Here is a 24,029-nt window from a genome sequence, read left to right on the forward strand (position 1 = left end):
CCAGAATTTGTAATGACTGACCTGTTCCTATATTTGTTTTTCCATTGCTCCTTCAAAAATGTAGAACTGATTCAATACTTCAGTTTTTGGACCACCCAGGATCATCATTAAATCAGCTATTTTTGGCGGTATTCTATCCTTATGAGAAAACATTGATTCACTGAATCTGACATTTGAGCTTTATTATTTTAGGGCAAGTGGATTCTGTTTTACAATATTATATCTTGTTCCCTCTCTATAGATAATAGAGAAATAGGAAGCTTTTCAAGTCAATAATCTATTTATTGTGTTGATGCTTTATAACATCAAACCATAAAGACACAAGAAGGCTAGCATTCTAATTCAATTTTCTGTTGTTTTTCATTAGAATTGAGAAAGAAAGGTATATATTCAGGGTATATATTCAGGCAAGTTGGAAGAAGGAACTCTTATTTATGAGGCAATAATTCAAGAAACAATCATTTGTGGAAAGTAGACAAGAACAGCAATAATTGTACCTTGCACTTTACAGTAGTTAAAAGAAGATATTATTAAAAAAGTAACGTGTTCTGGCTAAACCTGAATTTAAAGAAACTGGGTTTGAACTCAGGGCTTCACATTTGCTAGGCTGTCACTTTGTTATTTAAGACATACTTTCAGTGATGTTTTTGCTGGCTTTTTTGTTTGGTTTTGTTTTTGGTGCTGGTCCTGGGGCTTGAACTCAGGGCCTGGGTTGTCCCTGAGATTCTTTTTCCCAAAGCTAATGCTCTACCACTTGAGCCACAGCTCCATTTCTAGCTTTTTCTGAATAGTTTTTATTGGAGATAAGAGTTTCATGGACTTTTCCTGCCCAAGCTAGCTTTGAACTGTGATCCTAAGATCTCAGCACCTGGCTTTTTCTGGTTATTTTTGAGATACAGTCTTGTGTACTTTCCAGTTTACACTGACCTTGAACCATAATACTCCCTCTCCCTGCCACCCAAGTGGCTACAATTACAGGAATGAGCCTCCAGCTTTTGGCTTCAGTACAATACTCTGAATAACTCCTAGTATAAGGTGTATGTTCATAAATATTTATTCACTGAATAAATTATTGAATGAGTGGATGGGGGAACTCTAGGATCCTCTAGAGGAGAGTCACTTCAACGAGTTGATACTGATTGAGTAGTAGGAAGGCTAGTATCCATACTTGGGTGCTGTTTCAAATAGCTTTGTGATTAGATAAAATTTCCTTTTTTGTGATTTTATTGTCCTTCTGAAACAAGCAAATCTCCTATGAGAATACTAATATTAACTCACTCCAATCTCATGCCTCACCAGCCAGATGGTATTTTGTGTTAAATCTGTTCTCTTCTTTTAGAGAACTTGTGAGCATTTACAGGAATCATTAGATCTATTGGCAAGACAATATATTAAAGCCGAAAACTGCAATGTAATAGCAGGACCAGTAGTCCAAGCAAAGAATTACACAAGATCTGGAGTTTAGAATGTACATTACAGACAGAGGAGGGGAGGATGATTTACTGAAAACTATTTTAACCCTCCTCCAGCTGTGTGCTTCATCATGCTGAAATAGAAAACACAGTTCAATAAAAAGCATTGTTCCTAGGGATGGAACTGGAGATTTATGAAGGAAATAGATGAGTGAGGCTGCTTGTGGAATGTGGTAGAGTGCTGGCGCTTCCCTCAAGTGTTTCTGAAAGAGTTTACATCATCTGCCCTTGGTGAGCCATTCCAGAAACAGAATTTTGGGTCCAGAATATTGAATGAGGCAAACCATTTGCTGCCAAAGAAAAACTCAACATGGATTCTGTCATGGCAAAAGGTTATCACCATCTGGATTCTATCAAGCCTCTGATTAGCTTGTATAAATATCTGGCAGGGAAATAAGCTTCTCGGGTCCAGCCATAGTCATCAGAATGATAAAAATGTAGGGTTGTGTAACATCTTTCTAACAACCAAGATCCATCACTGTTACACAAGACTGCACTCCTACCCCAGACCCGAAGGCGGCCTACAACAGAGGTATTTTTAAAAATGGTCTTGAAAGAAATAGAACACTCACAACATATCTAAAATCAGAACAATATTTGCTCTTGAGCTTCATTAATTAAACTACATGCAGGTATAATATTAACTGTGATAGAGCCTTAGCTAGAATTGCCCTTGGAGACCAGCCTAGACTAAGGATGACTAACATGAAAAGGTAAATTTGTTATCCTTTAAAGAATTTGACATGATGGACGCATACTCACTGTGATTGTGTCACAGCCATTCTAGTCTAAGGAGCAGAAAATTAGTAAAGTCAGTCAGTTTTTCAACTTGTTTCTACATTATTCTTAGGAAACATGAAGTTCAACTTGTTTCTGCATACTTAGGAAACATGAAGTTCAAACAAGAGACTCTAAGTTTTTTACTCTTATACTTTTATACTTTCTCCATCCTTCACATTTTAAATTTTCTCCAACTTGGAAAAAAATTATATTAAGTAAAGACAGACAGGCCCAAAGAAACAAGGTTGCGTGGTTTCCCTCTCTGGTGGTAGCTAGAATGAGCCTATAAATCTGCAAAGAAAGTAGGTTGGGTGGTATGCAAATAGCTACAAATGAATTAACTGAAGTATAGCAGACCATGGAGAGCTCAAATAGTGTAATTTTTTACAAAGACCAAGTCAAAGCCTAACAAAATAAGCACCAGGAAATGGGTACTTGCAAGAGGAGTGGGTGAGAGGGGTAGACAGTGAAGGGGTGAGGGAGAATGGAGTCGAGAATTCATTGTATACACCATATTAATTTAAAAGAGGAAGGGAAGAGGGAAGGGGGGGATGCTGAGGGGGTGACACTCATGCAGACGCATTGGATTCATCAACTGCTTTGTTAAATGGCACTCCTCTGCACAACTACTTAAAGACAATTAAAAAATTTAAATTCACCAAGCCTTTTCTGTTGTTTAATATTTTTACTTAGAATACTCTGACATTCTTTAGCTCAAGGGATGCTTATTGCGTTGCAGTTTTGAGTATTATTTGCAGGAAATGTTAAGTTGTTCTGTTGGTTTATCATTTTCTGCATTTTGTATATTCTAGTCATTTATTTTTTTTTTACATTATATGCTCAAAGAAGCCATATTGGGTTGAGGGATTTTCCTCATCTGTGACCAAGGACATAGATCCAGCCAAAGAGCTTACAGCAAACAATAAACAGCTGGGTAACACAGGTGTCAGTATTTGTACCTGTCACATTTGCCATTACGATTGTGAAAACAAGCTGATAACCTAGTCAAGTGATCAGTGAAGGTACACAAAGACACACACTGTGTTTGAGTAAATACAGTGGGTACTGTAGTGACATTGACAGGATTTGAGGCACACACATGCAGCACTTCAGTCTATTGCAACTGAAGAAGTAATCATTTTGTTTAAATCTAATTAAGTGTCGGCAGACAAATGTGGCTAGTGGCTGCAGTATTGGACAGTCAGGTTATGACAGCCAGATCTTCATTCTGAGATGCACAAGAAAAGGACACTAAACGTCTTCCATTTCTGCTTTTCTAATGAATAAAAATTAGGAATAAATACAATTCAAATGATAAATTATCTATTTTAAAACAATGGGAACCGTGCTTAGTTACAAAAACCCAGCAGATTTCCTAAGTAAGGAATAAATCAGTGTATCTTCATAATTATTTAAGTGCTCTTTCAAAAATTTAGTCAAAACAATAAGACCTAACTAACCACCATAAAATATTGCTTTTCGTTTTGTTTCTTTTTGCTATACTCGGGTTTGAACTCAGAGCACTGCACTTGCTAGACAAACACATTGACACTTGAGTCACAGTCTAAGACCTTTTAGCTTTCATAACATTGGGGCTTTTCTCTTTGCCTGAGACTGGCTTGTATTGCAATCCTCCTATTGACACTTTGCATGCAGCTGGGATTGCTAGCGCCCTGGGATGACAGTATTCAGCTTTTTATTTGCTGAGAGGGGAGCCTCAGAAACTTTGCTTTTTATTTCATCTATTTTTGTTTTATTACCTTATTTGCCTAGGATGTGATCCTCCCTATCTTAGGCTCTGGAGTAGCTAGGATTACAGGTATGAGCCACCACCCCCAACTTAGAATTTGTTCTCATGGTTTCTGTTCCCTCTAAAATAATTCAGAACTAGAAAGAAAGGAACGAATTGGAAAATATGTATACTATATTTTTAACAATATGAATGACCTTAAAATATAAAGAGCTTTAAAGAGCTCTAAGTAGAAAGAAAAAGAAAAATAACAGAAGCATAGGTGAGTGTCCTGACCAAACAAAATATAGGTTAAAAAAAGAGAAAGAGCAAATACAAAAATGTTTAACTTCATAAATCTAAAAATAATGCAAATTAAGTACTGGCAACACTGTTTTTTTAACTTTTCAAATAGCTATAGTTATTTTAAAAATTTTAAATTATAAAATACATGAGGAAGCAGAGACTTCTATGGGAAATGTCACTTGCACTGGTCATATTTGGAGTATATTATGACAAAGGGCTCAAAGTCTTAAACATTTCCTGTCATTTGAACTTAAGTGCTACTGATCAGAATGTCAAGGAAATAGCCATAGATACATATGCAAAAATGACCTGATGGATGCATCTGCCAGAATAATTTGCAACAATAAAAGAACAAAAAAGGATGAAATTCCAACAAGAGGACCCTAAGTAAATTATAGGGCAATCGTGTAATATTACTACAATGACATTGTTAAATGATACTAAATTGAAGAAGTGAATAAGTAAACACAATGATTGTGTGTGTGTGCCTGTGCCAGTCCTAGGGCTTAAACTCTAGGCCTTGTGCTCTTGCTTGGCTTTTTCTGCTTAAGGCTGGGACTTAAGCCTGACAGCTTCTTCCAGCTTATTGCTGATTAATTCTAATAATCTAATTATCTCTAATAATCTAATTATCTCTAGATAGGAGTCTCTTGGATTTTTTTGCCTGGGCTGGCTTTGCACTTCTATTCTCAGATCTTAGCCTCTTGAGTAGCTCGTATTATAGACATAGTCACAAGTACCCTGCAAATTTTATTACATATATTTACATCAGTGTGAACATAAATGTGAATGCATTATACATGTGTATATGTGGCTGACAGTATGTACATCAATGTGTTGACTATCTTCTGGTGATATAGCAAGGGAATTTTGACTTACTTACAAATTTCCTCTTTCTCCTTTCCTCTGTGCTTTTCCTGGGAAACGTCATGTGAACTCAGGACAGAAGTCTCATTGCTAGGTTAATGGCTCCTAAATCCACAACAAACACATACTCTTAAGTATATGTTGTCCCATTGGTCCAGAGAGTATTGATAAGAGGCCTCTCAAACTCAATATATCTACTCCATGCACAAATAAAGATTCTCTCTCCTTGAATTCATGATTTGTCGAATGTGGTCCCACAATCCACCTACCTTAAAGCCTAAAACCTAAGACTGATCTACAATGGCTTCTGTTTTATCTGCCCAGACTGACTTTGAGTCTCAATCCTCAGATCTCAGCTGTGAGTAGCTAGGATTACATCAGCTGGTGTTTTGGACTTGCATTACTTTCCTTTCTATCTACAAAATAAAGTCTGAACAACTCTTTGTATCTTTTTATTGTCTAACCCTAGTACTTCCAGCCACATCTCTTATCACACTCTGTCTCCAATTTCCTTTCTCAAGCCACCTTTTCACTCTACTGTGGCTACATCAGTCTATTTGGAGATTCTGGAACACACAATGCTTTCCTGATGCTTTCTGTGCTTAGAAATTTTTTAATAACACACACATACTCTCTCTCTTTAATATTTCCACTCCATCGTTTACTAGATCTTCAAAATTTGAGCTAAAGTTCATCTCCTCTTTGGTACTTTCTCAGATTCTTTGGTTGTAGGTAAAAATAATGTACCTCACTACCATCACACATCTAATATTTCTTGGTCCACATTTATAGTTAATACTTTTAAAGCTTTTTCTATTCCAAAATAGATTGTCAGGTATTCTATGGCAAGGAGATTGAAATTTATATTCTTACACAATTGGTGATGAGAACATTAACTATGAAACTAGTGAATTAACAGATAAAATTGTAAATGCTGTAATTTTTTGTTAGCCATATGTCTAATAGAATTAAATGCTAGTCCAAGAAATGTTATAGTAAATCCTGTTCTCAAGAAATGAAAACCATGATAAATAAATGAAAACCATGATAAATATCATCTTTCACCCATTTTTACCCAGTCCATACTTCATCTTTACTATATATTAGACCCTACCCTATCATTATCTATGTTAACCTGATGACATAAAAGAAATATTAACTAAAAACAAACTAAACTAAAACAATGTCCCAAGTGTAACAGGGAAGAGAATTGTGCAGACATTGAACTTTCATATTTATCATGCAATTTCAAATGAATCATGTTTTAGCATGTCTCATTTATTTTAAGTATTTACTCAGGCTTCATAGACTGAAATTCTAGAAAAGGAACAAATGTTGGCTTGAGTATCCTTTAGGCTATTTATGACAGTCTAGCCAAATCAGAGAAGAACCAGAAGGTCAAAAAAGACCTTAGTCTCAGATTTATGGTAGCATAGTTCTTCCACCCACATACATGCTTTAGTTATTAAACATGGACACAAATCATGTTGAAATGGGCCCATGGGGGACAGTATATCAAATTGAAAAACAGTGTGTACAAGAGTTGATGAGTAGCAGGCATAATCCAGACTGTAAAAGACAGCAGAACAAACACGCAAAGACCAAACAAGTTTCTAGTCATGCCAACTTCGAACTTACATTCTGGACACAAAGGGGAAATCAAGAAAATCTGACTAGCAAAAGTAAAGTCATTAGAATTCGGAAGAAAAATGAGAGGCTACGTGACATTTCTCTCTAAAGAGAACTACTAATTTATTCAGATAAAATCAACTTGTGTTCTTATTATTGTTATGAATAACTGTAAGATAATTTCAGTTGACATATTAATAGCCTGTACAATATGACTACGTAACACTCAACTGCAATAATCAAAAGGTATAAAACTTATTTTTGTGCTTCCCATGAAGAAGACCAAGGAGAAAGTAAGATAATCTCAGATGGTACAACTATTTGGTATTTGGGCATCCATTCATAATTTTACAAATAAATTGGGCAACAGATAAGTACTTTCTTGCTATAATAAATAACTATCAGGAAGCCAATGGCCAAAATCATGCTTGAAGCATCTTTATTTAGTTCAAGTACCAGACAAGAAGGACCTATCCCTTTAGTGTGTGACTACAATGAAACATGGCAAGAAACCAAGTGATAAAAAATTGATCATGTATCACATAAAAGAAGCCAATTATGAAAAATGGAGAGTTAAGAAAGATTTATGTACAAGAATAGCTAACTGCCATATTTTATCATAAGAAGTAACTTTAATAGATTTTAAAAGTCACTATGGGCTGGGAATGGGAGCTCAGTGGCAGAACTCTTGTCTATTATGTGCAAGGGCCTGAGTTAAAGACCCAGGACCAACACACACACACACACACACACACACACACACACACACACATTAAATTATAAAATATTTCTCCTAAATATTATATATAACATTACAGTCTATATAATGATTACACAGGTTATACAATAACTATGATGAATTATATTTTTTGGCTTACCAAAAGCTATTAATAACATATTATTTCCACAACCAGAAAAAGAAGCAAAAATATTTTCAACACTTGCAAACAGTACCTAGTGAAGAATTTCATGGTTATCCTTGAATTTATTTGCAGTTTTAAGATTTAAAAAAACTTACAAAGAATTTCTTAATTACACAAAAAAAAAAGTCTATAAGGATTGGATATTCACTTAATTGGTTTAACCGAAGTGGAAGATTTGCTGGAAGTACTTAGAAATATCTTTTCCAACCCAACATCAGAGAGAATGGAGCCTCAAACAAGACCGAAACACGGAGTCACTGTGGATCCTAGCTTTCTGCAAACTTCCATTTATTTTCTTTTGGGATTAGGCAGTAAGTTATCTCAGCTTCTCTCTGCACATCTTCTTGCACATTCCTTACATTGATGGGATTTCTACAGCTCTGTACACAGTCCTAAATTCTATATTGCTCTACTTCCAGTTAACTAAACAATATATGCATATATATAAATAATCACATGAATAAAGTAGTTTAGGAAAGGGTGAATTCCTTGTGATGCAACTCCTTTGAACAACTGTGAGTTTAACTAAATGAATTCCAGGATGCTGAAACATGTTTTGTGTAGGGAGAGGGCTCTTACAGTTGGAGGGACAATGGAAAGAGGAATAGGGGGCAATGCAGTCATAATAATGCTCATATATAAAAATGGAATGAGGTAACTTGAGGAGATAATTTAAGAAAAAGAAATTAAAGAACAACTACAACTACTCTCTCTTCCTAATTCCAATTGCTAGGAAAAAGATTTATAAAGGCTTTATCTCAACCTCTTGATTGGTACCTCAGTCTAAACAGAGGAAGAGGCAACCTCCCTGGGTGGTCCAGAGAGAGGAAAGAAGTGATGTGATTTAACATGTACTGCACAAGATATGAGCTATAAAAAAATGAAAATGGATTTAATGCTACCCTTAGAATTCTAGTCGAAAAATTGATTTGGAGAAATATCAGGTCAAATTGTCTTTCCAAAAGAGCATCTAATACTAGGGAACATGGTAAGCTCAAGTATCAAATATTTCTGAAAAAAGTAGGACAATGTTATTTATGACTCAAAAGTCATTAGCAGTGATGTCTTTTTTGTGAGATATTTTAATAGCCATGAAGAAAAAATTAAAGACATAATCTAACCATTATATTGAAACAATTTGGGCATCAGTTAATAGAACTTTGGAAGATTTCAAAAAGCCAATGTACTTCAAATCAAATCTACTAAAATGTAGAGAAATAAAAGGGTTCAGGGAAGATCTTAAGTTCATGAACTTACTGTGTGCTTTCTTTGGAATAATTATGCTAAATTTACCAAGCCCACATTTAATTTATGACAATGATTAGCATTCCAAATAAATGGCATTTGGAAATTTTTCTTCCTTTTCTTTTTTGTTTGAATAATCACACCAAGCAACCATTTTAGAGCAAAAGATTCTGTGTTTATCTCTCAAAAAAATTGGAAGTAAACACTAAACAATTTAGGGTTTAGTTTTATTAGTAGATTAGAAGATTTATTACATGTTGAGCCTCTCTAATCTGAAAATGGAAAATACAAAATGCTACAAAATACGTGACTTGTTGAACACGCATTTGGTGTCAGGGTGGAAAATTCCAACAATAAAACTTGGTTTTAAGCACATATTAATTAAAATTATTACACAGAATTGTCTTCAGATAATTCTAAAGTGTATATTAAATATAAAAGTTTCATGTTTACATTTGGGTTGTATCCATAAAGTATCTCATTATATACATGCAAATATTGTATTGTATATAAAATTATGTGTATATGCATTATGTATGAACAGTTCCCAAACATCTGAAATTCTAAATATTTCTGGTTCCATGAAGTTGAATAAGAGATTTTCAAAATGCTTTTATATGAATTTAAATTGTTTATCTAGAATAAGAGATTTTCAAAATGCTTTTATATGAATTTAAATTGCTTATCTATAACTATAGTAGTACCTACATTCATCATAATTCAAATGTGTTGGATTTTAAACATATGTTGTACAGTGTCATTTTGGGTAGATTAAACAATTAATATAATCTGATTTACTTTTAGAACAGTGAAAGCTATCTAAATGTGTATTAGACATGTAAACAAATCTAGTTCAATACCTACAATATTTATGAAAGAGTTTTCTAAACATGATAATCATGCAATTAGTTGCTAAAACAAGTTTTTTCCCCCCTCTTAAGCCCAAAGAAACTACTAAAATAGTCAATGAGGATTTTGTTTGTTTGGGAAATGGGATAGCATCTGAAACAAAAAAACAGAATGATTATGATGCAGAGAACATTGAGTAACCCAAGTTAAGACAAATTGAACTTAGTTGGAAGACCAAAGATTTGGCATATAAATTTATAAATTTAAGTGTAGGCTTAGAACACCCAGGACTAAAAATACTGGGTTTTGCTTGAGGCCCATTTTTTCTTTTAATGAAGGGTATAAGTTAGGATTGACCTCCAACTATGTAAATCTAAGATTTCAGAAAACTATATCAATGAAAATGACATAGACAAATACTCTGCAAGTAGAAGATAGGATCACTATGGCCTCTGCAGTGACTGGTGGATACGTTTGTTAAGGGGCTGATGCTGACTGATGGAGTTATATAGTTCATGGAACTAAGCTCTGAGAAGCAATTGTCCAGAATGCAAGAGAAAGATGTGGTAGGAAATAAGAAAGCCCACTGAGGATTGCCTCCTTAGACAATAACCATCTACATTACAAAAAAAAGTTTACTCCTCTTAAGTTTTGTGTCATCCACACATGGCAATTCCACTTATGGCTGTCCTATCTTGCCTTAAGACTTTTCAGTGAAATTCACTGCAAAGTATGTACCTGTGCATTTTTGTATGGTGTTAAGAATTTTGACTTTGTCTCAGACCCGTTCAACACTGCAACAGAATAACCTCGATCCTTCTTTCGATGTCCTTTGTCCATGGAGGATAATAATATAATGCAGGAAGATTCCCCCCATCAGTAAGTGCTCTGACTCCCAGGCAAATAGCCATCACTCATCATTACGTATGACTTGGTTAAGAAATTTTAATGGGTTGCCAGGATGTATCTCTCAGGTAGAGAAATCAAGCACAATTCAGATCTGTGACCCAGGAATCATGCCTATGGAAGATAAGGTAAGACAAGAGATTGGGAGAAATTGTGATTCTCTAAATCAATGGCTATGCAACTCTATCTTAGCAATAAGGATTTGGTAATGCCCCTGGGCAGAGAAGTGGCAAAATGACTACTTGAAGATTCCCCGCATGGCTAAGAGCAGTGCTGATGAGTAAAGGAGATGAGGTGTGCCCTCAGAAACCCAGTGCTTGCAGACTCTCTCTGGCTCCTTTTCAGAGGGGCTGTAGGGTTTACTTCCTTGACCATATTTTAGGAAAAGAAGTGGCAGCACTTAAACCTAACTGGCATTTTCCCCAACATTTTCTTTTTTTCTTCTTTTTCTTTTTTATTTATTTATTATTGTGAAAATAATGTACAGAGGGGTTACAATTACATAGGCAAGATCATGAGTACATTTCTCATCAAGCATTGTAGCCTCCTCCTTTGTTTCCCCTTCCCATCCCTTCCCATCCCATCCTCCCCCCACCTCCCCAGCAAATCCTCCTCCCTCCCCCCCACCAAAGTTGTAAAGTTCATTTTTCCACATAACAACTTGTACATCTCATTGTTGCAAAGGATCCACCTGTATCCCTATTTAAATGATTTGTTTTTTCCCTTCCCCTCCACAAATTATACCTACATCAAATACAGTGAAAGCAGGGGTTATACTGTGGGGCAGGGACATACAAAGCAACAAAAAAAAATCTTATAAATGTGTTAGAAACAATCACCTGAAAGAAAAAAAAACATTTGAATACATATCTTAAGGTTCATTTCTCTAATATCAGCTTATCTGACCTTTTCTGCTTGACTCAGACATATACTAGTTATTGCAAATAAGGGAAACCATGGGACCTAAGTTTCTTTGGGCCTAGCTTACTTCACTTAATACAATTTGTTCCAAGTCTTTCCATTTCCTAACAAATGGGGCAATGTCATTCTTTCTGATGGAGGCATAGAATGCTATTGTGTATATATACCACATTTTCTTGATCCATTCATCTACTGAGGGGCATTTGGGTTGGTTCCATATCTTAGCTATTCCCCAATATTTTCTATTGCTCCCACAGGAAAATGATCTGAATGGTGAATTAAAGTTCTCCTAGCATTAAAAAATTCCAGCATCCACTGAAAATCCCATTGAAAAGTAGTACCGGGATTGTTTTAGTTATTTATAATAGAATAGAAAACAGAGGAACCCAAGGTCATTCTTGATATACAAAAATTCAATATGCTGAAGATCTGTCTGTCCAAGAACTCTAAGGTGAATGCTATTTTCTAGGTACTGTAGGAGATACACAGTCAAATAAGATGTGATTTCTGTCCTCACCAAACAAAAGGAAAACAAGTACTACAAAAAATTAGGTGTTAGGGTATTTCACCCACATTTTAAGAAAATACCAACTACATACTTGATATGAAATAACATTGTTGGGACCTTAGCCACTGGGAATTGAACCTACAACCTTGCACAAACTAGGTAAATATCTACCACTTGATCCATGGACGAGGGGCATGGGACTAGGGACTAGTCCCTTTAGCTTTTAGGTGTTTTTTTTTTTTAAGATAGGGTCTCAAATTAACGGTGCCTCTGCTAGCCTTCAACTATCCACCTTCCAAACTGCTGAGATTACCCACCATACCTAGACCTATGACTTCTACTGGTGGAGTTTTCTTGCTTAGTGAATCACACAGTAACTCAAGTAAAACCATTTTCTATGGTTCTCCTTCACCACGGGGAAGTCCTACATCCTCGCTTCATGTGAGGTTACAGTTCCCCTTAGTTTCTTTCTGTCTGAAATCGAGGTCCTGATGGTGCCCTCACCCATTTTCCAGACTTCCCAGGCCAGCAGCTACTTCTCTTTGCTTGAGAGCTTTCTTACAGATCTAGAGAATGCTCTGCCCACTTGCAGGGGATGAGGGAATAACATAGAATTAACAGTCTCCAGGGAACAACTCTCTACAATGCCACAACCCTACCACAGTGTGGTGGTCTATAAAAACCTGAGATCCCTCACCTTTTGGAGGTGATACTTGTTGTAGGATTGGAATTCTACATTGGCTTTCAGTGTTCTCTAGTGGAACTGAAGACCAACTATCTTCTATCTTGTAATGAGCTTTTTCCTTCCCTTCTCTCACTTCCTTACTCTCCTATCAACACTTATTTGGTTCATCTCCCAGGTGATCTTCTTCTTATACTCAGACATTCTTTCCAGGTTATATTTCTAGTAAAACTTAAATGGAGATATTGGTCATTGTTTCTACAATGCTTCTTTCTCCAGTAAATAGACATGGGGCAAAATCAAGTCTTCTGCCCAAGCAGATTTCCAACCAGTAGTAAAACCCCAATTCCACTCTCCATCCAGCTGGTGGAAGGGGCAAGCAAAACATGAGGATAACAACATTTTTCCTTCCCAAGATGCCATCCTTTCTATTTCTCTGTTTCTCTCTTGCTCCTCAGTTCTCTGCTTATAGGAACCAGAGAAAGATGCTGGACAGGGGGAAAAGGTGGTGACTGATTTTGCAGGTCTAGGCCTGCACAGTATCCATGAATTCAGAGGAATGTATCCTTCTCAAATGTTGGTTGTTCTCCCTAACCTGTGGGATGATTCTTACTCTTTAATGAGAGTCCTGGGCCTTAGAGACAAACCTGAGCCAACAGAAAAAAAAATCTCATATAACATCCGCTACAGATGCTTACTTAAAAATACAGATTTTTTTGTTAATTAGATTTGGCTATGTACAAATAGGCTAAACTTTGGTGTCCATTTACCAAAAAATTCCAGCAATAAGTTCCTGACATCATCACTTTTGGAGCAACATTTAAAAGCTACACATGTATATTTGGAAGGAAAATATGACTAAAAAGAGAAACATCTTGGCTAAGAAAGAATGCTGTGAGAAGCACAAACAAGTGAAATTTGCTTAATTTCTATCACAGTCCATTTCAGATTCATCTGAAAAGATAGCGCATATGAAACATATAAAGACTAAATTTGATGAAGCCTTTTGGTGAAGCTATGGCTAAATTGATGTAGATCAATATGAAGGAGCCAAGTTAGAAGAGATAGATACCCATACCAAAACACACCATCAAACAACACTTGGGGCCGTGGCTGGTCTCTTTCCAGTGTCAATGAGAAACAAGACGGCCTTTTAACTGCACAGCACAAAAGTCACAATGAAAAATGAAGCTTGAGAGTTAAGCAAGAGAATTAACTGTGGCAAATGGATCCTTTGAGGCAATGACTTTATTTACATGGAATAACACTGGGTGTTGGAAGACGTCTTTCTCCTTTGGAAATGTTCTGTGACGTGTATTATCAGTGAGAATAACAGAGACTGACAGAGCAATGGGTCACTGCCCCCTGTCCATTTGTGACAAACCCAGGAGGGCCACCATCTCCTGACCTCTCAGCAAGGGGGTGGAGTCAGTTACAACTTTCACCATCTGCAGTCCCAACATGGGCTCAGTTTTACATCTTGGTCATTAACTCCTCTCCTCAGAGAGCTCAACAAGCAACAGGACCGCCACTGTGAGTTGTTTGCAGATTCTTCTGAGTCTGAATTCTCAAGATGTAGTAGGAACCAAGAAGAAGGAGCAAGAAGCCAGAGGGAGCAACAAAGTCTATGGAGCGGTGCCTGCCCTTCAATACATCAGTCTTCCAGTGCTGGGAGACTCAATGCCACAGCACTTGGCATTTAGCAGAAAGGATTGGAATTGTTTCATTTTTAATATCCTGATGAAATGCAAAAGTATCATTTTGTATTAGAAAGCAGAGTGGGATTGTGGAAGAGAATGCTAAGTTTTCAGGAGTACTTAAGATAAAATGGAGTCAGAAAAAGGATGCTTGTACTTGAGACTAATCATTCCAAAACATGTTTCTGGATGTCCCAAAGGTATTTTTACTTTTCACTCATCTTTTCCCAATAAGATAAGAATATTTCACTTCCTAGTAAGCTATACATGCTCACTACATTTTCAAATGCAGAAGTTGATATTTATAAATTGGTAAGTATCCTACCTACAGATAACTATTGCTAATACTTTGAAATTTTTCTGACTGGTTATTACTTCTAGGAATGACTATATTTTATTAAATTGGACTTATGCAATATAAACTTTTATATATGTACAGTTTTACTTAAGCTAATATGGTACTTGGCCACTTCACTATAGCATTAGTCTTTGTTTGTTTGTTTTTGTCGGTCCTGGAGCTTGAACTCAGGGCCTACGCACTGTCCCTGAGTTTCAGTTTTGCCCAAGGTTAGCACTCTACCGCTTGAGCCATAGCACCACTTCCGCCTTTTTCTGTTTATGTGGTGCTGAGGAATCAAACCCAGGGCTTCATGCATGCTAGGCAAGCACTCTACCACTAAGCCACCTTCCCAGCCCTGTGTCATTAGTTTTAAAATAAGATTTTATTGATTATAATATATGTCAGCAGGGATGTGTCCTGATTTCCTGATTCTAGCTTCTGTGTGGATTAGCACCAAATACCCTTATGAAGGCCCTCCCCTCCCCCCCCCCCCCCACAATTCTTATTCTTCTTCTAGGAAGAGGGGCCTTCCTCAGCTGCCATTCCCTTTGTCCTTTGTCCAGAGTGAGTTTATGTGTTACAAAGGTGGCTGTCCAGTGGCTGGATTTCTGTATCCTGTACTGCCTGTTTCTAGGCAGGTATAATAGTGTACTTTAGAAATTGAGCATTAGGAGGCTGTGTACCTAAGCCATGTTCTCCATCATCAGGAGAAAAGGGCACCTTTGATTCCCATATAATCATTCAGATGCATTATATGAATTACATGATGGGAAGAAAGAAGTAATTTCTTGAGTTTTCCTAAGCCATTCCCACATTGTTTCCAAATTTTTCCTATTCTAGCTAATACTGAAACGAGCATCTTTTCACAGGGATTTTTGTTTGTGTCTTGGCTTCTACTCTTACAAGAAATTCTTCAGTAAACAATTAATTTTAGGATTTATACTTGTATTGCACACTACAAGTTTCCATGTTACTCTGAAAACATCCAGCTAATATTCTAAATAAGGAATGCTTCAAATTAGCAATGTGTCATGTTTAGAGGAAAGAGTTTGTTAAGGGGGAAGTTCTTAAAGATGCAAATGAGTAAAGAAACAACTTGGTGAAAGACTGGCCTTGCTGAGCAGGAGTATGCTCCCTCTGATTAATGTGGGAGGGGTTCCCAAAAGTTTACAGGTGAAAGCGGTAAAGCATGAGTTCATAGCTGATAAAATTAGAATTGTATACATATATTTTATACATACATATATTTTAAAGTGTTATCTTTCAAATAAATAAAACATATTTTGCATTAGCAAAATACCCAAGTGCCACAGGATGGACAATAAAACGTTGAGGCTATTAGGAATTAAGAAGGAATTAAGAAGATAATGCATGAAGCTGGGTGCTGGGGGTTCACAACTGTAATCCTAGCTGAGATCTGAGGATCACGGATCAAAGAAATGTACATGAGACTCCTAAATCCAATTAATCAGCAAAAAGCCAGAAGTGGAGGTGTGGCTCAAGTAGTAGACTACTAGTTTTGTGCAAAAAGCTTGAGGCCTTGAGTCCAAGACCCAATACAACCGTAATAGAATGGAAACAAAGGGAGAAAATTCACTGGACTTGTGTGCTCAAAATATATTTCATATACTCTATCAGAAGCTTCTAACTGAAAATAAATTGAATTTAAATGGCATCATTACAGTTAGTATAAATGACTTAGTCATGGAATGAGTCCTGCTAAGAACTTTCCTTACAAGCCATTCTTTCCATTCTTCTTGTTAGAAGCCAGTACTTTCCTGAATTTTAAATTATACTTGTTCACATGAATCAAGGTAGCTATCTATCATTACTTCTAAACATAGTAATTAGGATATGTCCCCAAGTTTATAGCTTTCCCATTTAGTGTAGCTGTAAAATAACTATTTATATGTAAAAGAAATATTTATGATCTAAATCTGAAAAAAAAATTCTTTTGTCAGTCATGGGGCTTGAACTCAGGGCATGGGTGCTGTCTCTCAGCTCTTTTGCTCAAGGACAATACTCCACCTCTTTGAGCCACACCTCCACTTCCCTGAAAACTATTTATTGCCCAAGTTTACATAAATGAACTGCCAATGTCTTGAATGGTACTCTGAGAAAGACAGGTAACAGGGAAGGCAAATCCATGTTTCATCCTTTCAGAAAGGCTCAGAAGGAATTATGAATCTATGAATGCGCTGCAGGGCTCATTTCCTACTGCTACCATTCATTCCACTCTAGCAATATTACTATCATGAGTTTTCCTCCCCACAGTTGTCCTCCAAGCCACAGCAAGTTATTATTTATTAGTAGACTCTTCCAGAAATACCTTCTTCATATAGCCTGGGAAGATTTGGAGAACAGTCTTAAAGCATCTATGGGAAAGGTATCCAGACAATCTCTTTCCATGTAGAGGTCTTGTAAACTAAAAGATTGCTCTAGAAAATCCAAGCCGGGGTGTGGGGTGGGGGGGAGGGAGAACCATGTTTTTCGAGGAGATATTCACTCATCTTTACTAAATCGATAATAAAATAGTAGCATAATGCAAATGTTGTCAATTCACTTTCAGTATACGTTTCTATGTGTGAGCAAATGCCACATTTTATAGATACTCTTTGCTTGTGGAAAACCCGAAAAAGAAATTTCTACTGCCAATATTTAAACAGGTTGTTTGCGAACTGTAACAGTCTTTACTAAAAGAGGTATAATCTTTGGCATTTATCCTCTCCCATATGAGCAATAAAGGTCCAGAAAATAAGGGAAGACATAAGCTCATGTTTCCCCCAAAGAGAACTACATGACAGTATGCCACACAGTCTCCTTAGATGGAGTGTGACTCTCTGCCTTCTCTTGTTTGGGATCTAGAGTTCTCAATTATAGAAGCTCTCATTTTAGACAATGATGTAGCCTGAAAAACCATTGAGCTGAATTAGAAGAAGAGATCTGGATCACTGAAGACATTCTTGATTTGCCATATCAGCTTTGAATGTTCTACTCAAGGTTAAATTGGAGGGAAAAATAAATGTGTATCGTGTTTAAGCCAATGGTACTTCAGATTTTTCTACTACATTCAGAAAAAGGAAGATCAGAAGACAGAGTAGTAATAGCTCTCTCTCTCTCTCATAACACACACACACACACACACACACACACACACACACACACACACGTATGACTACTTTCAGGTATATATATTCGGGTCAACTGGAAAGCCTCAAGGAATGAATATGGCCTTAAAGCCATAGTTAGGCCCTCAAATGCACACTAACTATTTAAACCTTGGAAAAGTAATTCTTTAGGAGAATAAGGAATTTAGCTCTTGACACTGCTCTACCATGGAAAGAATAAACTGGGTATGGGTAGAGATGGAAAACTAGGAACAATTCGTAAGGCTGAGATGACATTCTTTACTGCTCACTTTAACGTTAAGATTAAGGGTTTAATAGCTAAAATATGGAACCAACACAGATGCCCCTCAGTAGATGAGTGGATCAAGAAAATGTGGTATCTATACGCAATGGAATTCCATGCCTCCATCAGAAAGAATGACATTGCCCCATTTTTTTAGGAAATGGAAAGACTTGGAAAAAATTATATTAAGTGAAGTAAGCCAGGCCCAAAGAAACATAGGTCCCATGGTTTCCCTTATTTGCAATAACTATTATATGTCTGAGACAAGCAGAAAAGGTCAGATAAGTTGATGTTAGGCGAAATGAACCCCAAGATAAGGATTCAAATGTTTTTTTCTTTCTTGCGATTGTTTCTAATATATTTATAAGATGATTTCTTTGTTGCTTTGTATGTCCCTCCCCCACAGTATAACCCCTGTTTTCACTGTCTTTGATGTTAGTATAATTTGTGGAGGGGAAGGGAAAAAAACAAATTGTTTAAATAGGGATACAGGTGGACTCATTGCAACAATGAGATGTACAGTAGACGTTATGTTGAAAAACAAACTTTACAACTTTGGCGGGGGGACGCACGGGGTGTGGGGGGGAGATGGGAAGGGATGGGAAGGGGAAATAAAGGAGGAGGCAACAATGCTTGATAAGAAATGTACTCATTATCTTGCCCATGTAATTATAACTTCTCTGTACAGTATTTTCACAATTAAAAAAAAAGAAAAAGAAAAACATTGAAAATCTGACCAAAAAAAAAAAAAAAGATGAAGGGTTTAGGTGCCTCTCCTACTGTGTTGCCTTTTCTGTGAAACAGGCAAGAATCGTAATATGAGTATGTTGTAAATTACAAAGCAATTTGCAAATTAAAAATTCAAGAATGAATATATTTTGTAATTCTAGTTCATGGTCAATGTTAAGAGAATTCCCTTGAGTTTATTGCCATGACTAGGTAATAGGTGAAGAGATTTCCTACACTTTAACCAGGTAGCGTTCTGGCAGCTAGGAACAGGAACATCATATGTCTAAGCATTCAGTGTGTTTCAACCAAACATAATATGATACAGGAAGATAATAATAAGCATCTTTGAGAGTGGCAGTTGGTACACAATCTTATAATATATAATGGCATCCTACATGCAAAGAGTAACACAACTAGTAAACTAGTAAACTAAGTTCAGTAAAAGTAGAATTCAGTGTTCGACAATTACTTGCTCACTCTCTTCCAATTAAGAATTTTCTTACTTTTTGTTGACTGGGAGCTGTAAATGAGATCAGTATCTACTTCTCTATGTTGGGGATTCATTCATTCATTCATGCATTCATTTATTCCATTCTATTTACACTCCTAATATTTTAGTGAGATTACATAAGAGGTTACTACATAATGAGAATAGTTTAAACAGAATGATAACTTCTAGCAAAGTGGATGAAGCCTGTTGAAATGGTTTTAAGGAGGAGTAAGAGCGAGTGAAGGAGGGGCATTTGATGGGGTATGTTACACACACATATGGAAATGCCACAAAGAACTCTTGTGCAAATATTATATGCTATGTTTTTTTTAAAAAGCTTAAGAAGCACAAAAGAGAAAATATTGGAATATTTAGGAATATATCCTTTCAGCTCCAAGAAAGAACTTAGCCTCTGCAATAGAGATTGATTCTTGACACAAAAACCATGCTTTAAGACAAGGTCAGCTGAAAATGCTGCCCACTATAAGATATTACCACACCTTCCCGCAGCAACAGAAAACAGTCTTTCCTTATTCCTTCAGCTCCAGGGCCAGCGGAACCCACTGCAAAATGGACAAAGACTATTAAGGCATAATAGTTCTAATTTTCTTCATTGAGGGTTTTTTTTTCATTTTTTGTTTTGTTTTGTTTTGTCAGTTGTGGGGTCTGAACTCTGGGCCTGGGTGCTGTCCTCAGCTCTTCAGCTCAAGTCCAGTGCTCTACCACTTGAGCCACAGCGCCACTTCCCGCTTTTTCTGCTTATGTGGTGCTGAGGAATAGAACTCAGGGCCTCATGCATGCAAGGCAAGCACTCTACCACTTAGCTGTCTTCCCAGCCCTTCATTGAGATTTTAATGCAGTAGAATAACATATACTTGTAGATTTTCTTAGGAAATGTATGAATAGATTCTTTCTTCTCATAAGGCTGCGAGAGAATATTACTGTCTAGATAAAAGGGTGACTGTACCAGTATGGGCATGGAATGGATGATGCCTTTTCCTTGAGCTACAAAATTCTTGCCTATCTGTTCTCAGCCCTGGCTATTTAAAGGTTGGATTTTGGGACAAAATAACACAATCCCCACTGAAGATCACATTTCTGGAAATCTGGAACAATAAGGAAAACAATTCCCCCTCCTAAGACACTTCATGTTTTCTTCCCAGATAATTAGCAAGACTAAAATGGGAAGGAGGAGATCTAATATTATTCTATTGGATGTGAAATGCCTAGGATACAGATGGCTTGGCATTGCTAGTAAGACCAATCAAAAATATGTAATTTAGGAGAAGCTATTTATACATACAAGGTAGGAAGAAAAAGAAGAAAGAAACCGCTGAAGAGCCTCTCCTTCCCTTTGTAGAAGGTCTTCATGTAATTGAATTCAAAGTATGAAATCTTTCCCCCACATGATTGATTGTATTTTTCAAGGGATCAATACTATCAACAAAATGTATTGCTCTGATCTTTGAGACTTTGATGAGCGTTAGAGGGAAGTGTGTGGACAGGATCAAAGCACATAGTATACAAGCATGAAAATGTCACATTGAAACCTATAATTTTATACAATTAATGAAGAAAAGAGTGAAGAAAAGATGAATCAAAGAGACTAAGAATAGAGCAGTAGGCATGATTGGCACTAGCCTCCAGTATAGCTACATGGGGAGGTAAGGCCGGAGGAACCCCTGGACTCAGAAGTTCAAGGCTAGCCTGGTCAATGCAGTAAGAATCTCTGGCTCAGAAAAAAACAAAAACCGAGATACAGACACAAAAATTAATAACCTTTTGACACATCAAAAATAACTGTCTAAAATATAATTTAAAAGGTGACATTCATGAGTAGTTATATTGAAAAAAAGACAAGTCTAAATTTGAAAATGTCCATGCAATGCTTAAATTCCAAAGAGCTAACAACTTTATTGGTGGATACCAAACAAACTTACGGACATACCATATTGTTGAATTGGCAGAACCATTATAAAAATATAATAGTTGCCAATGTGCTCAATATTTTCTGCATAAAATCAAAATACCTACTGATTTCATTTGGAATATGTGAACATGAATATAAAATTGATATTAAACTATAACTAGGAAAGGCTGATCAAGTAAGAATAGATAAAAAGAGGAGAAAATGTGCAGGGCCACTAGTTTAAATATGCTATAAAATTAGTAGAGTTGAATCATGAGCAAAGCTTAAAAATAAGGTGGAAATAGCCAGGTGCTCTTGGCTTACACCTGTAATCTGAAGATCACAGTTTGAAGCCAGCCCAGGCAGGAAAGTCCATGAGATTCTTATCCCCAGTTCATCACCAGAAAACCCAAAGTAGAGCTGTGGCTCATAGTGATAGAGCACTTAGAGCAGAAAAGCTCAGGGACAGTGCCTAGACCCTGAGTTCAAGCCCCACGATTTACGAATAATAATAATAATAACAACAATAACGTGGAACCCAGGAGACCAAATACCATTGACACTTACTATGTGGTGAAAGGGCATTTAGTACAACCGGAAAAGGATTAACAGCTGTCAAACAACTGGCCCTGGGATCAATGACACATCAATTACTATTAAGACAAAAAATTTAGACATCTTTGTCATGCCAGATCTCAAAAAAGAAGGCCCAAATAAAGTACAATTTAAAATGGAGAACTATTTTTCTAGTTGTGGAAGTATCTCTAGGGATGGAAGAAAAATATAGGCTCTTCAGAGCAGTGTTTGATAGATTTGAGCATATAAAAATTTAAATCTTTCACTTAATAATGACACTGCCATCAACGAAAGTAAAATGCAATGAGCTAGGGGGAAAAAATCATTTGTTGTGTCTACCAAAAAGAGTTCCTGTTCTTACTACATAAATAAGAAGCTTTCATTAATTATCACTCATAGCAAACAAATATGACTGTAATGGAAAAAGGGCAAAATGTATAACCAGATAATTAGCAAAAGACAAAATATAACTGTCCAGATAATGTAGCAGCAAGTATGCATCCCCAAAAATATAATCCCACCATTCACATATCAAATTATCAAAAATACTAAGAATAACTATACTATTTTTCTGAGCATGTAATGCGAACTTGCTGTTTTGAAAAAATGTAAATTTATACAATTCCATCAGGGAAGAAAGGACATTCTCTATCAAGAAGTTAAATAGGGGTTGTGCTGAGAGCATGGCTCCGTGGTAGAGTATTTGCCTAGTAGGTATGAGGCCCTCAGTTCAAACCCTAGTACTGTTTGCTCTCCCCCACCCCCCAAAAAAAGTTTACAAAGTTTCATACCTTTTAATCCAAAATGCAGAAAATTTTCCTAAAGAACTAATTAGAATGGTCTATCACTATTTAGTCATGATATAACAAATGAAAAATGGTCTATAAAACATCTGGATAGCAACTTGGTTGAATTATGTATGAACACCCATGCTGGACAGATGCTCAGCCCAATATAAACAATGGCATTGTAAGAGTGAGGGAGTTAGTGTGGTTTTTCTTTTCCTCTTTTCTTTTCTTTTTTTCTTTTTTTGTTTTTGTTTCATGAGTTCTACAAACGTTGACTTGCTATTATGTGGCATCAATGTGTCACTTTGTAATCAGAAAAAGTGATGCAAAAAGTAGCCAGATATGATGACACATCTATAATCCCAGTTACTTGGGAAGTAGAGATGGGAAAGATGGAGGCAATCAAAGGACCTCCGTGGTTGATACTCCATTGTTGATATCCATTTTAACAAACAAGCCAGACATGCTAGTGCACATATGTAATCCCAGCTAGGCAAAGAGGTATAGGTAGGAGCATCATCATCCAGGCCAGTCCCTGAAACCTTCTACGAAAAAATAACTAAAACAACAACCAAGGCTGGGTATGGTTCAAGCAGTAGATACACACACCTACATACACATTGAAACAGAGACTGAGAGACGGAGACAGAGATAAATACAGAGAGATAAAGGGAGAGACCCAGAGAGAACGCGCGCAGGCAGACATCCAGGGAGACAGACAGGCAGAGAGACAGAGACAGGCAGGCGGAAAGGGACGGGAAAGAAATCTGTAAATTTGTCCAGCATCCAAAACTGACTTCTTCCAGATGCTCAAATATTATTCCTAAAAGGCTCAGAGAGCACAATTAAGCATATGCACTTCCTGTTGCAAGCATAAAGCGCCACTAATAAACAAATAATAACACAACAACGACAATAATCCTGCGTTCCCTCCACCCCCCACCTTTGCACGCATTTTCTCAGCTGCTCACCTGTGCATCTGGGCTGGCTTACTCCTACCAGTCTACCTGTGCATAGCGCGTTACAGGGCCTCCTGAACAGAGAGCTTCCAGGGGGACCACTGAGGCCCGTGCCATCCAGTCCTAGCAATTCGACCCTCTTGTCCCCCCCCCCCCCCATCCCCACCACAATGGGCTGGGGGGGGGGGATTGCGGACTTAGATTTAGTGCGAGGCATTAGTTAGGGGGTGACCTGGGCACTCTGCGCCTTGGCGATGGAAGCGCGCGGGGTCCCCGGGGCGGCGGGGGGCGGTGGGGGCGGGGTGCGGGCGCC

The 24,029-nt window shown here is 37.0% G+C and overlaps 1 protein-coding gene across 1 annotated transcript in view; it reads right to left on the reverse strand.

Moving 5' to 3' along the window:
- The window catches only part of Svep1 (sushi, von Willebrand factor type A, EGF and pentraxin domain containing 1), a 159,160-nt gene that overhangs the window by 134,344 nt on the left and 787 nt on the right, over positions 1-24,029 (reverse strand). The gene's annotated exons all lie outside the window — the stretch shown is intronic.

Source organism: Dipodomys spectabilis, unplaced genomic scaffold (assembly GCF_019054845.1).
Source record: "Dipodomys spectabilis isolate Male_0828 unplaced genomic scaffold, ASM1905484v1 ptg000006l, whole genome shotgun sequence".
NCBI lineage: Eukaryota > Metazoa > Chordata > Mammalia > Rodentia > Heteromyidae > Dipodomys > Dipodomys spectabilis.